Here is a 12,869-nt window from a genome sequence, read left to right as displayed (position 1 = left end):
TACAGCTTAGGTTTAAATATTCAGTTGTTGATACATATCCAAGCCCACACTCACACCAAACCCCAACTAAAGGAAGCTGAAGAGAAGGACATGTGTGGATTCTTCATCCTGAATATATAATTAGGGTACAAGAAATAAGCCACTTTTCTAAGAAAGGGCAGTTAGGTGGCACAGTGGATAGAGTGCTGGGCTTGGAGTCAGTAAGACTCATCTTGCTGAGTTTAAATTCAGCCTAAGATACTTACTAGCTTTGTGACCCTCAGCAACTCACTTAGCCCTATTTGCCTCAGTTTCCTCATCTGCAAAATGAGCTAGAGAGTGAAAAGACAAACCACTCCAGTATCTTTGCCATGAAAACCCCAAGTAGCATCAGAGTTAGACACAACTGAAAACAAATGAACAACAACAAGAATATAAAGAGAGGAATGCCCAGGACCTCATGAATCTGAAATATCTCTAAGAAGAAGTTCCTTTATAGCCTTTCAGGGCAGGCAGATTTCAGAAAAATATGGAAAGACTTATATGAACTGATGCTGAGTGAAGTGAGCAGAACCAGGAGAACATTGTATATAGTAACAGCAACAACATGCGATGATCAACTTTGATAGACTTGGATTTTTGCAGTAATACAATGATCTAAGACAATTCTAAATGACTCAGGATGGAAAATGCTATCCACATCCAGAGAAAGAACTGTGGAGTCTGAATGCAGAACAAAGCATACTATTTGCTTTTTTTCTTGTGGTTTTTCCCTTTTGTTTGTATTCTTCTTTCACAACATGTATGAGGATATATGTTTCATATGATTGTATATATACATATATGTATAAAATACATCAGATTGCTTTCTGTCTTAGAGAGGGGGAAGAAAAAAAATTTGAATTCAAAATTTTATGAAAGTGTTGAAAACTTTTTATATGTACTTTAAAAATAAAATATTAAGTGAAAAAAATACAAAACTAAAGTCTTTCAGGAAATCCATTACATTTGTGGAAGTTAGAATCTTTGATAAAGGGGGAAAAGGGGTAGTTTTAGAAAGGCACAGTTGAAATAACCCTAAGACTCTCACAAGATTGAGAAAGAGCAATAAAGTACAGAAAATTCCATGGAAGGATGGCTAAGAAAAGGGACCAGGGATTGAAAGTGGGATAGGAGAACTGATTGGTATTTAAGGTTACTTTCAAGACTATTTCTTAGGTTACTCTTTGTTTTTGTTTGTTTCCCTTGAAGTTCCCTAGTTATAATCAGATAACTCTTGCTTTATATATCTTAGCTCCTCCATTAGAATGGAAGCAGGATCTGGTTTGTTGTTGTTTTTTTTGTTTTTGTTTCTGGTTTTTTGCTTTTACTTTGTGTTCCCAGTACTTAGCAGAGTGCTTGTTGATTGATTTATGGCTGTCTTCTAATGATCCCTGATCTTATTGATGTGGCTCCTCCTTTCAATGGTAGAAATGGTAATGCATTCATATTTTCTCTTTTGCCATTCTTATCCTTGTCTATAGATCCTTAACAGAGAATCTACTCAATTTGCTGGAGGCCTTCCTCTAGATTTGGGCTCCTTTACCCTCTTTTGTGTGTATAATGGACCCCTTTGGCATCAGGCTGGTGAAGTTAATGATCTCTTTCTCAGAATAATGTTCATAAGTAATTGAAGGGAATGCTATATTTTAGTTAAAGTTATTGAAAATAAACATCTCAGTTGTTATTTCTTCTGTCCAGTTTCATATATTCTTTAAAATTTATCTGTGGACCCCTTGTAAAAAATTCTTGATCTAGGTCATTTGAAATTTTATGGATACCAGTACAACATGGGATGTATATCTACTATCAATTGTTATTTCTGAATAAACCAATTCACCTTCTTATACAATTATGTGTTTTCTTGGTGAGGTCTTTCATATTAACCCATTGGATGCACAATGACTTTTGATTATACACAGTGTCCTAAAAGTCTTTGTGAAGGTTTAAGTTTTAGTAACTGTGTAAAATAGTGTCATAAAAACCACAGGGCTTATGAGGAAAATAGTTTTGGGGTACAATACTCAAAAACTTTGTCAGTGATACATAAAATTGAACCTAATAAAATGGTAGTATGTTAAGAATACTAAATAGTTAAGAAATGCAAAAATACTACAAAAAATAATGGCAGTGTTTCTGGCTTCTTGCTGATGTCCTACCTGCACCTGGTTCCCAGGGCCTGACCTGTGGAAATCAATGGCTATAGCCAGAGGCTGCAAGGCCTAAGCACTAACTCATAACTTTTTAAAGTTCATAAATAAGGATAGGAAGTCATTTCAGAGGTCAGATCCCATCAAATTTGGTGTATGTCATCCAGCCTCTTTGCTGTTGCTATGTTCTCTGCTGCTCCTATGGGCCACTCACCCTCGACTTCAAACCTCTTTTTTTCACTTTTTTGATTAATGCTTTATGCTTTTATATCACACTTATTTCCATAAACACCCCACCACTGCCTACCAAGGAAGCAACCTATGTTTAGCATAATTAATCAACAAACTGACCGTAGTAGCTCCCACTCTCATAGTCCCTTGACTCTGCATTGAAAGGAGGAAGTTGCTTTTTTCTCAGTTCTTTCAGGGGCAAAGCTTGATTATTATAATGAAACAGTGTTGACTTTTGTTGCTCTTTCTATTGATTCTGTAGTCATTGGGGATTATGTTTTCCTGGTTCTGTTGACTTCATTTATCATTAGTTTAAATAAGTCTTCCCATGAGGTGTCCCATAATTTGCCTGCCCCTGTTTTTCCTTCACCAGCCATACAGGTAACTGGAAGCCACAAGAAGGGCCAATTTTATGTGGATTTTCCAGATCACAGGGTGCTGCTCCCCTAACCCCTGTGATGTAGAAGGGATAACTGTATTTCATTTTAAGCCTAGTAAATGGATGTTATCATTGTCCTCTTTTTAAAGTTGAGGAAATTGAAGAAGACAAAAGTAATGACTTGCCCTGGGTCACACAGCTAGTAAGTGTCTGAAGACAGATTTGAACTCAGGAAAATGAGTCTTTCTTACTGCAGGCCCAGTGCTCTTTCTACTATGTCACCTAACTGCCCTGTATATAGTGCACAGTACATTTAAAAGTATGTTAATCCTATGTGTGCATATGTAATATATTAAATATTAGACTGTATAGTCAAGGTCCAAGTCAGGCTTCCTTTATGAATGTCGTTTCCCCCAGAAAAATTAGATGGTAATGACCCCAAGGACCTGGTTCATGGTTGTGAAATACATTGGTTTTTGGATATATTGATGTTTGCAGTATATAGAATTGGATTCTAGGAATATATATATATATATATATATATATATGTGTGTGTGTGTATACATATATATATTTAGACAGAGAATAAATATGCTTTAATTCTATTCCTTTTGCTATCATATTTTAGCTGTTTTTGAAGTAAAGAAATATCTTTAACTTCAGTGTCTTCAAGTTTCAAATCAAGAGTTTCTCTCCCTGAGGGCAGGTTCTGCCTATAGATTAGTCTGCAGTCTATTCTATTTGCAAATGGAGTACTTTCTTCAGGTATTAGTTGGCCTCTAAGTAAAGGTTTTATAGGCCTTTTATGCATGCATTTTAATGATAAACATTAGTCTACTAGGCAAGGAGCAATATGAGAATCAGGACTGACTCCTTTAGCTCAGGCAATTGCCATGTGAAGAGTTATTTGCATTTTATGCCTGGACTTCGTATCTGGTACACATATATAGTAAATGCCCTTGGAGTCGAAGTCCAAGCCAGACTTGATTTTGTATGATGGGAATAAATAGATAATAAGGCACCAGCCACATTAATCCAAGTCTGATGTTCAGTTAAAGCAACATTCCAGCCAATAATTTAACAGCTGAAATAACCACATGAACGAATGATTCAGCTCTATCAAAAATGAAACTAGACTGTGGAAAACAAAAGTAATGTATTATGTTTCCTAAGACTGCTTTTCCAGGAAAGCTTTGTGCAAGAATCTCAAGGATATTTCACAATTTAATTTGCAATCTATCCTGTAAAATTAATTTTTGAATTAGAAATGATTCCTTCCTCGGTTAGCATCTCCACCAAAATCCTCTTCATATGCCTTGTGATGGTATGGAAATGACCTTGAAATCTTCAGGTCTACAACAGTGAAATAAAAGCTCTGGCAGGTCTTTCCAAGTTGAGAAGACTTGGATATGGTAGAATAAAACATAAATATGGGACTAGTGATGGACTGTGTGCCATTTGAGGACAAACTTAGTTAAGCATAAAGAGATTCATCACCAGACTGGCCTTATTATGTTGACTGTTTAAGAATCTAAAGATGATTTAAGGTTGCAATAGACATCAGAAGGAGAAATATCTACATTAATGAAATTATAGATCCTTGATGTCAGCCAATATTTCATAAATACACAGCCATTAGATACAAAGTCAAAGGAAAGTGAATGTTCTCTTAAGAAACATTAAGGTTACATCTACATAACACTCACACCCCAGACTGGAGTGTAACCAACTAGTAGGCATAGGTCATGTAGAACATTAAGAAATACAATTGTTAAATGAATGATTCACTTGGTATTTTGGGCTCTAGCCACACTCGATCAATTACACAACTATTGTGATACAGTAATTCAGCAAATGGTAGTTAAGCAAGCTAAAAGATTTTAATTGATTTTTTAAAAAGCTATTTTAAAAAAGAACTAGCTCATTTGAGGGAGGGAATACATCTTTATTAAGCACCTACTATGTGCCGGGTATTGTGATTAGTACTTTAAAAGTATATGTTTTATTTGATCTTCACAATCCTGGGAGGTTACTGTTCAGTCATTTCAGTCAGGTTCAACTCTTTATTACCCCATTTGGGGTTTTCTTGGCAAAGATATTGGAGTGGTTTGCTCTTTTTTTTTTCTCCAGCTCATTTTACATCTCAGAAAACTGAGACAAACAGGGTTAAGTGACTTGCCCAGGATCACACAGCTAGTAAAGTGTCTGAGGCCAAATTTCAGTTCAGAAAGATGAGTCTTCCCAGCTCCAGACCACTCTATCCACTGTGCCACCTAGCTATCCCTAGGAGGTAGGTTCTGTAATTACCCCCATTTTACTGCTGAGGAAATTGAGGCTGACAGAGGTTACGTACATAGGATCACACAGCTATCGTCGGACGCCAAATATGAACTGAAATGCTCCTAAAGTCCAGCTTTCACCCCCCACTGAGCCATACAGAGTTTCATTACTTTTTCTTCAGATTTTTATTCTTGATAGAATTTGAGTGGCCTTGGGAGCAGTAGTACTTTGTGCTGCTACTTCTTTTTCATTCTCATGGACAAGCAGAGGTTAGATAACCACTTGTTGGGTACATTGTAGCAGGGATTGTTGGAGTCCCTCCCAACTCTTTTCCTATTATAGGAATACAGGAATGTCAACAGAGATGCTTTACTGCACAATGTTTTACAATGGCATGGTGTGGAGAGAGCCCTAAATCTGGAGTCAGAGGACCAGGGTTCAAATCCCAATTCTGCCTTCTGTTGCTGATAGGATTGTCCCCTCTCTGGGCCTTCATTTCTTTATTTGCAAAATCAAGTGCTTTGAGTAGTTCATTTCTATGGCCCTTTCCAGCTCTAAATCTTACAATCCTATCAAGATATTTAAAAGGGGTCTGGGGCTGCCCATACGCAGCCTGGTGAGCTATTCTGCCAGTGAAAAAATATCCTTCCACTTCTAAAGGTTTCCAATAATGCTATGAACTTACCAGTGGGGAAGATTTTAATATACATTTTGGTAAATTGGCATTTGTATTATTTAAATAATTCTTTCATTTGAAGGTATATTCATTTGGTATGAAATAACTCAGACTAATAGATTTTATGATATTTTTCATTATTCATACAAGAAGAAATCTAAGTATAGTTTTACTATGAGTATAATGAAGGTTGACACAACTTAATTTAGAGGAGCCTATGTAGAAAGGTTCTTAATTAGATTTTTAAAAATGACCACTTATCTTGTAACTTTGCCTACAAAGATGAAAGAAGGCCCCAAAAGTGACAGCACATATGTGCTGCAGAAGGCTTTGCTTAAACCAGCTGAATAGGAAGGCAATTGTAGAAAGCACAGGATAGTATTTATTTATTGAATTTATTTTTATTTTAATTTATGGTATAAAACAAACATTTCCATAACACAGTACAATAAAAAAGATGACTTGCACATAGAACTGCAAATCTACTATGCACAACTTACTATTCCTTTCAAATATACAACAAAATTATCTTGTAAAATTTTTTTTCTGTTTATTCCCCCTTTCCCCCTCCCTAGAGATGGCTGCTTTTAGACACTAATAGGTGTGTATATATGTATACATACATACATATATATATATAATTATTCTATACATACTTCTATTTATCAGTTCTTTCTCTGGATGTAGAGAGTATCTTTCTTCATATGTCCGTCCTTTATAGTTAATTTGCTTTGTTTTTTTTTTTTTAAGACAAAATAACTTATTCACTCAAAGGCAGTCTTGAGTTGGCCCTTGTGTCTGCCCAAATTCGACTGGGCACAGACCAATTGACTGTAGTGGCAATGGTTCGCGAGACATAGGTGGCATTTGGCTATAGGTGACATTGGAACATTGGTGACATTGGTTTATAGTAGACATTAGATGACAATACTTTGGTGAAATTGGTGACATTTTTCAGCAGGTGACATTTACAGATAGGTGAAAAAATGACAGAATTTGGACATGGTTGGCAGCGGAAAATAGGCAATATTTAGTGATCCCCAGTCCTCCCCTAAATCTTTGTCCTTCTCAGTTCCAACCTTTCTGGGGACAGATTTGAATTCGGATCTTCATGACTCCAAGTGTGCTGTTCTGTCCGCTTTGGCACACAGCTGCTCCCTTAACAAAGCTTTCCTTGTGGGCAGATTTTTAAATCCCAGGGTACAAAGTATAGTCCTCCCTGCCTCACCTACTGGTATCCCATCTCCCAAGGTGCATTGGGGTTGATTTCCCTATGGGATGTTTTGAAGAAGTGAAACAGAAAGAAACAGAAAGTCTATGGAAGGCTTTTTTTTTTTTTTTCCAGTAGGTTGGGAGACCGAGTAGGGCAGCAGAAAAATTTCTCTGCTCCAGACCGTCTATGCAGCTTTGGTCAAGTTTTGGTGCTTGGTATGTGCCAAACGCTCTGCTTGGAGGTGAAGAAATAAGTACAAGGAATGAAATGATCCCTATTCACAATAGTTTACTTTTTTAAGTGGGTGTACCAAACATTTGTGATTCAAACTAACTACTTTCACACAAAACAAGTAGTCTTTTCATTTGCTCTTCACTCTGCGACTTCAAGTGTGCCCCATCTCCTTGATAGCCATAACACTGTTCATAAGAATACTTGAAGTATCCATGGTTTCCCTTATACAGTGTTTCTTTTTCTTTTGGTTCTTTCTTTTTCTATTTTAAAATTTTATCTAACAATTACCACCAACCATATGGTAGCAAAGCATTATCACATAAATTTTCATGAATCTTAACAAGACTGAAATTAGTCAATCAATAAATTAATATTTACAGTTTCCATCATTGCACAGAAGACTTTGCCATTGCCCTTCTATATATGGAAAATGTGATTGGCTTACTCTTCTGCAGAGACAATTATCAGTGCTAGGATCAATAGTGATTTTATAGGCAAAAAAAGCTCAGTGAACTCTTGTACTAAAATAAATTCTATTTTCTCAAAGATATCACCATTTACTTTGTGACTATCCTAATTTATAACCAGATTCCAAGATTAAAAAAAAACAGCAATTCACCACCAATAGAACACTTAATGTAATGCTTATAGCTTTATCCTTAGACTCTTTTTATTTATACATCAGTAGTTCTTCCTAGCCTTCATTTTCTTTTTCATGTCAAGTATCAAAGATTTCCACCTATTTTCTCAAATTTGCTTCTTCTTTAGCAGTTAACCAAAATAAATTAGAATGCTGAATATTCCTACACTTTAAAAGTTCTTAATATCTTATTCATTGAATTTGGGAGTTTTCAGTTTTCTCGTGGAGAAAAAAAATTTAGTCATATCTCAACTTTATATATTGTCTACCTGCTACTTCTACAGCACAATCCTGGATAATAAAATTTTGTGCATGTTGTCTTAATTTCTACTGCACGGGGAATGATAAATCATCAAGAAAATCTTTAACCATCATGTGGAAAACCTTGAAAGTCCATGCTTTTGTCCTCAAAGTTCATTTATTATCTTTTATCCACTGCTCAACCCATTTCATTATCTGATCTAAATTATTCTCTAGTTCTTCTGGTACATCGCTGGGCAGCCAGTGTACTATTTCATGGTTGTAGGAGGCCATGGCTTCTTCATAAAGAATTTGGAAAATTTCACACTGAACATTGTCCTGTAGTTTCTTTATACTGTATCCCCTCTTTTCAAGTCTTGTATATAATACAGAATTATCCGTTTGAAGTACAAAAACGGTATGAAACCATCGTTCAGGAAATAAGTCACAGCCATGGTAATCAACAATAACTCCCCATTCTTTCATTTTATTTTCTAACTCATCATCTACTCCATCTTCATCCAAAATGGGACATTCATATTCTTCATCAGAGCCATCATGTAACTGTCCTTCTTGTGCTAAATCGCCCACATTACGTATGTCACTCCTGTTCTTGATGCAAGTTCTTTACCTAGTGTGGTCTTTCCAACCCCTGATGTACCCGTGAGCAGGATGTTGGGCAGCCTCATGGTCGCCTGCTCTCCACGAGGGAGCAGCAGGCAGAGGGGGCTAGGCAGGAGCCAAGGGGGTGGGCCCAGGTCCTCTTTTGGTTCTTTCAAGAAGGGAACTTCTACCTCCCCGTTGAGGCTCCCAAAGAGTTCAGGCTGTTAACATAGCGCTCAATAGGATACTTTGAGAGTGACTGTTGTGTTGGACCGAACCAAAAATTGGGGTGCCCAAAGTTGGAGAGTATTTCACCTAAAGAATTATGGGCATCAAAAGCCGCAATCCTGCTTTTTTGTGCTGCAACAGATGTTTCTGAAACATTCCAAACGCATCTCCGTGGCTCTGAGCTCTTACAGGCACGCGTGGCACACGAGGGCGTGGGACCTTCCCCTTTGCCGTTGGCCCGTTGGTACGGTCCTTCCCTTTAGGTTGAGCACACCTAGCACGCATGGCCTGGGAGGAGGAGCCAGCGCCTCGCGTTGGCAGCTGGTAGAGGCGGGAGTTTGGTGGCAGGGCAGGGTAGCCGTCGGGGGGGGGGTGGGGGGGGGGGGGGGGGGGGAGTGGAGGGGCCGGGGGGCGGGAGCTGAGCAGCGGCGCCAAGGCCCATGCAGGACGCGATAACGTGGCGGTGCCCGACTCGGTCGAGCAGCAGACTGAGCCGGAGCAGCAGGCCGCCGAGGAAGAACCAAGCGAGGCCCAGGAAGCGGTGGTCGCCTCTGTGCTAGTGCGGGAGGAGAAGGGCACGGCTCTGTGATGGTAACCAAGCCCCAGGCAATCGCGAAGCCTCCAGCAGCAGAGAAGGCCGCGGAGCCTCTGAGGAAGCCTCAGCCACCCAAGAAGGTTCCGGAGCCCAAGGCGGAGCCCTCAGCGGCTAAGGAGGGGAAGTGGAAGGAGAAGCAAAGGGCGGAGGACAGAGGAGGGAAAGAGGAGGAGGAGGAGGAGGCCAGGGATGAGAAGGAAGACCAGGGCTAGGAGGCGGAGCCCCAGCGCCTGGAGAATGACCACGAGATGGATGAGACCTCCTTCCGGGAGCCCTCAGCTAGGACGTGCTGGGAGACATGGGCAAAGACAGACCACAGGCAGCAGATGGAATCGATTCTGTAACAGTGGTGGACAGTGTTCCTCTGGCAGGACCTGAGTAGCTGAAGAATGTCATCCACAAATTTTTTTCCTCCTTTTTTTTTTAAAAAAACAACCAGGGCATACAGGAGTCAGCTGGTACCTGTTCTTGAGAGCCGATTGTTAAATTTTCAGTATGAACATTTACTCCTTGGAAATTGTTAAACACTACCTTATCAGAAGGGGCAACTCAATGGTGCAGTGGACCCAGAGTAAGGAAGATTAATCTCTTCGAGTTCAAATCTGGCCTCAAATACTAACTATGTGAACCTGGGCAAGTCACATAACTGTTTGCCTTAGTTTTATCAGCTGCAAAATGAGCTGGAGAGGGAAATAGTAAACCTCTCCTGTATCTTTGTCAAGAAAACCCCAAATGGGGTCACGGAGGAGAGCCAGACTCAACTGAAAAATAACTGAATATATCAAGACTTCATTTATTGTTATGGTGATTGTCTACTTTAAACATAGGAAAATGATGGAGACAATGTGAATAATGCAGTTTAAACTTAAAAGTGTGTTGTGCATATTTTTTTTCTGGAGAGTCAGTTGTTAAACATTTAATAATACATCCAAGGAGCACCTGTCCACCTATGCCAATTTCAACTGTTCTGTTAGTTGACATTCTTTGTGAAATTCTAGGTCCCCCAAAATGTAATACCTATTGGCTAGTCCGACCCATGAGCCTCTCAGAAATTCAGTGGGCTCCTTCTTGGATGACAGCTGAAGAGACCCTCCCCAGGGCCCAGTAAGAGCTGTGGTTTTTCCTTTTGTATGGTCTTTGAGAAGACAAGGCTGCCTTCATGCTACAATGTGATATTGGAGGACTGCAATGCAGGAATACTGAGAATATTAAAACATTCCTCACCCTGGCATAATCTTTTATTTTTTTTTTTACTTTTCTATGTTTCTCTGACATACAAAGTTTCCCTTAAAGTGAAACAACTTTATTATTCCCATTTAAGAGACAAGTAAATAGAAGCTCAGGAAGGTTGAGAATCGTCCAGGTTCACATGGTCAACTGGCAACTGAATTGGGACCAGAAGCTGCATTTTGAGAGTGAACATCTAAGACTCCCCCCCTCCCCTCACTGGGGCTGTCTGTGTAATACTTCTAAGTGAAAAAAAAGGAGCTTCAGCCTGATCCTAATGGGCAACTGGGTGACTCAGTAGAGAGAGCATCAGGCCTGGATTAAAAAGACCAGAGTTCAAGTCTGGCCTCAGACACTAGCTGTGTGATCCTGGGCAAGCCACTTAACCCTGTTTGTGTCACTTTTCCTCATCTGTAAAATAAATTGGAGAGGAAAATGGCAAACTACAGTTATCTTTATAAATTTTAGAACTGAATGGAATTTTTGGAGTCCAGTCTTCAGAGTTTAGTGTGAACAAGCTAAGTCCAAGAGTTAGATGATAATGGAGCAAAAGGATAAATTGTGTGTGTGTGTGTGTGTGTGTGTGTGTGTGTGTGTCAGGGGAGGGGGGGTGTCTGAAGAAGTTGACTCCAAAAATCAAAACAAAATTTAAGGAGAGAGAGAATGGTTGCAAAAGATTGTCTCTGAACTTTGGCCTTCAGGAGTTAAGTGTCTGTGGCTCCAAGAAGCTCTAGCATCCACACTCTAGTAAAAGGGTCTTGGCAGATAGGCAAAAGCAGGTTGAGGGTGATCAACAGGTCCATAAGTGAGTTAGGAAAGTGTCTACCCCAAGTATGTGGAGATATATCCCCTAGTGGACAGGTAAATGAGTTTAGCTTATTCCAACGGCCATGGAGGAGGCTGAACCAGGGACCTTGGAGCACTTAGAGCTTGTTCATTCACTACATCCCAGGCCATCACCACTTGTCCTGACTTGAGTCTTGCCACTGAACTTTGATGACTTTGGAAGGGAGAATGAGTCTAAGGATTCTGTGCAACTCTGCCTCACTTCAATTCACAAGGGAGTCAAAACATCACCCCATTATATCATTGGCCCCCCTTGAAAATGAAGGACTAACTGGTACCAGGTAATTAAACAGGGGTTGAATTAGACAAAGAATTATCCCAATTTACCACCCTTACTTGACTTGTATGAGTATGTTTTTGTGATTAGTTGGTCCATCTTTTATTTGGTTGTTTTTTTTTTTTTTAGTTCCATCAGGTGGAGGTTTCCTGCTGCTGTTCCTGCCCTCCTTGTTCTTCTTGGCAAAGGCTCAGTCTGTAATGGTGGGTGACATCTGATTTGTGAGCTCCTTGAAAGCAGGGACCCTGTTTTTGCCTTTCATTCCTCATTACTTAGGGCAGAGCATGACTCATAGTAAATGCTTAAATTGCTTATTGATTGACCCTGTGCACATTTGGCATAATGCTATGATTCTGGAGTATGTAGAGTAAGAAATGACACATTTCTATCAGATTACCATCTTGTTCCTAAAGTATTTTTTCATGTCACTGTGCTGCTCACGAACACTCAACAGGTTCCCAGTGTTAGAGAATATAATCCGAACCTATTAGCGTGGAACTCAGGGTTCTAGAAAGAGTACCAAGTGGACATTTGAAGACTTAGATTTGAATCTTGACTCTGCCTCTTATTAGATATGTACACCTTGGCAATTCATGTAAGCTCTCTGTGCCTCAGTCTCCTCATCTATTAAATTGGGGAAATGATATTGTTGAATAGGACTGTTAATAACAAAAAGATGTTTTCAGACTTCCAAACACTATATAAATATCAGTTTTGGTTATATATTACTACTCTGATGCAACTTATACATCTGATCTTATTTACTACTAATACCAAATTCACTCTATGCTCTCTATAGATTACTCTTCTCACTGTTCCCAGCATGTGTTATGATGATGTATGCCTTGAAGTCTTTGCTTATGCTGTTCTTTGTTCTCTCCCCATGCTCCCCAGAGGACATCCAGCCCTACTTATCCTTCACAGTTAACTCAAGCCCCATGTCCTCCATGAGGTTTTCTGGATTATTCCAGCTCATGCTATTCTCCCCCTTCTCTAGCTACTGATGACACCTGGATCTCTGCTATCCCTCAT

General features: G+C 39.3%; 1 pseudogene; it reads right to left on the bottom strand.

Moving 5' to 3' along the window:
• Positions 1 to 7,819: 7,819 nt before the first annotated feature.
• LOC138154771 (adenylate kinase isoenzyme 6 pseudogene) lies at positions 7,820 to 8,750 on the bottom strand (annotated as a pseudogene).
• Positions 8,751 to 12,869: the final 4,119 nt, after the last annotated feature.

The sequence above is a fragment of the Petaurus breviceps genome, unplaced genomic scaffold (genome assembly GCF_028583685.1).
Source record: "Petaurus breviceps papuanus isolate PSGF00001 unplaced genomic scaffold, PetGlider_PUasm1.0 91133, whole genome shotgun sequence".
Lineage (NCBI taxonomy): Eukaryota > Metazoa > Chordata > Mammalia > Diprotodontia > Petauridae > Petaurus > Petaurus breviceps.
The sequence above is the reverse complement of the archived record's forward strand: the minus strand, read 5'-3'. Positions and strand labels throughout refer to the sequence as shown.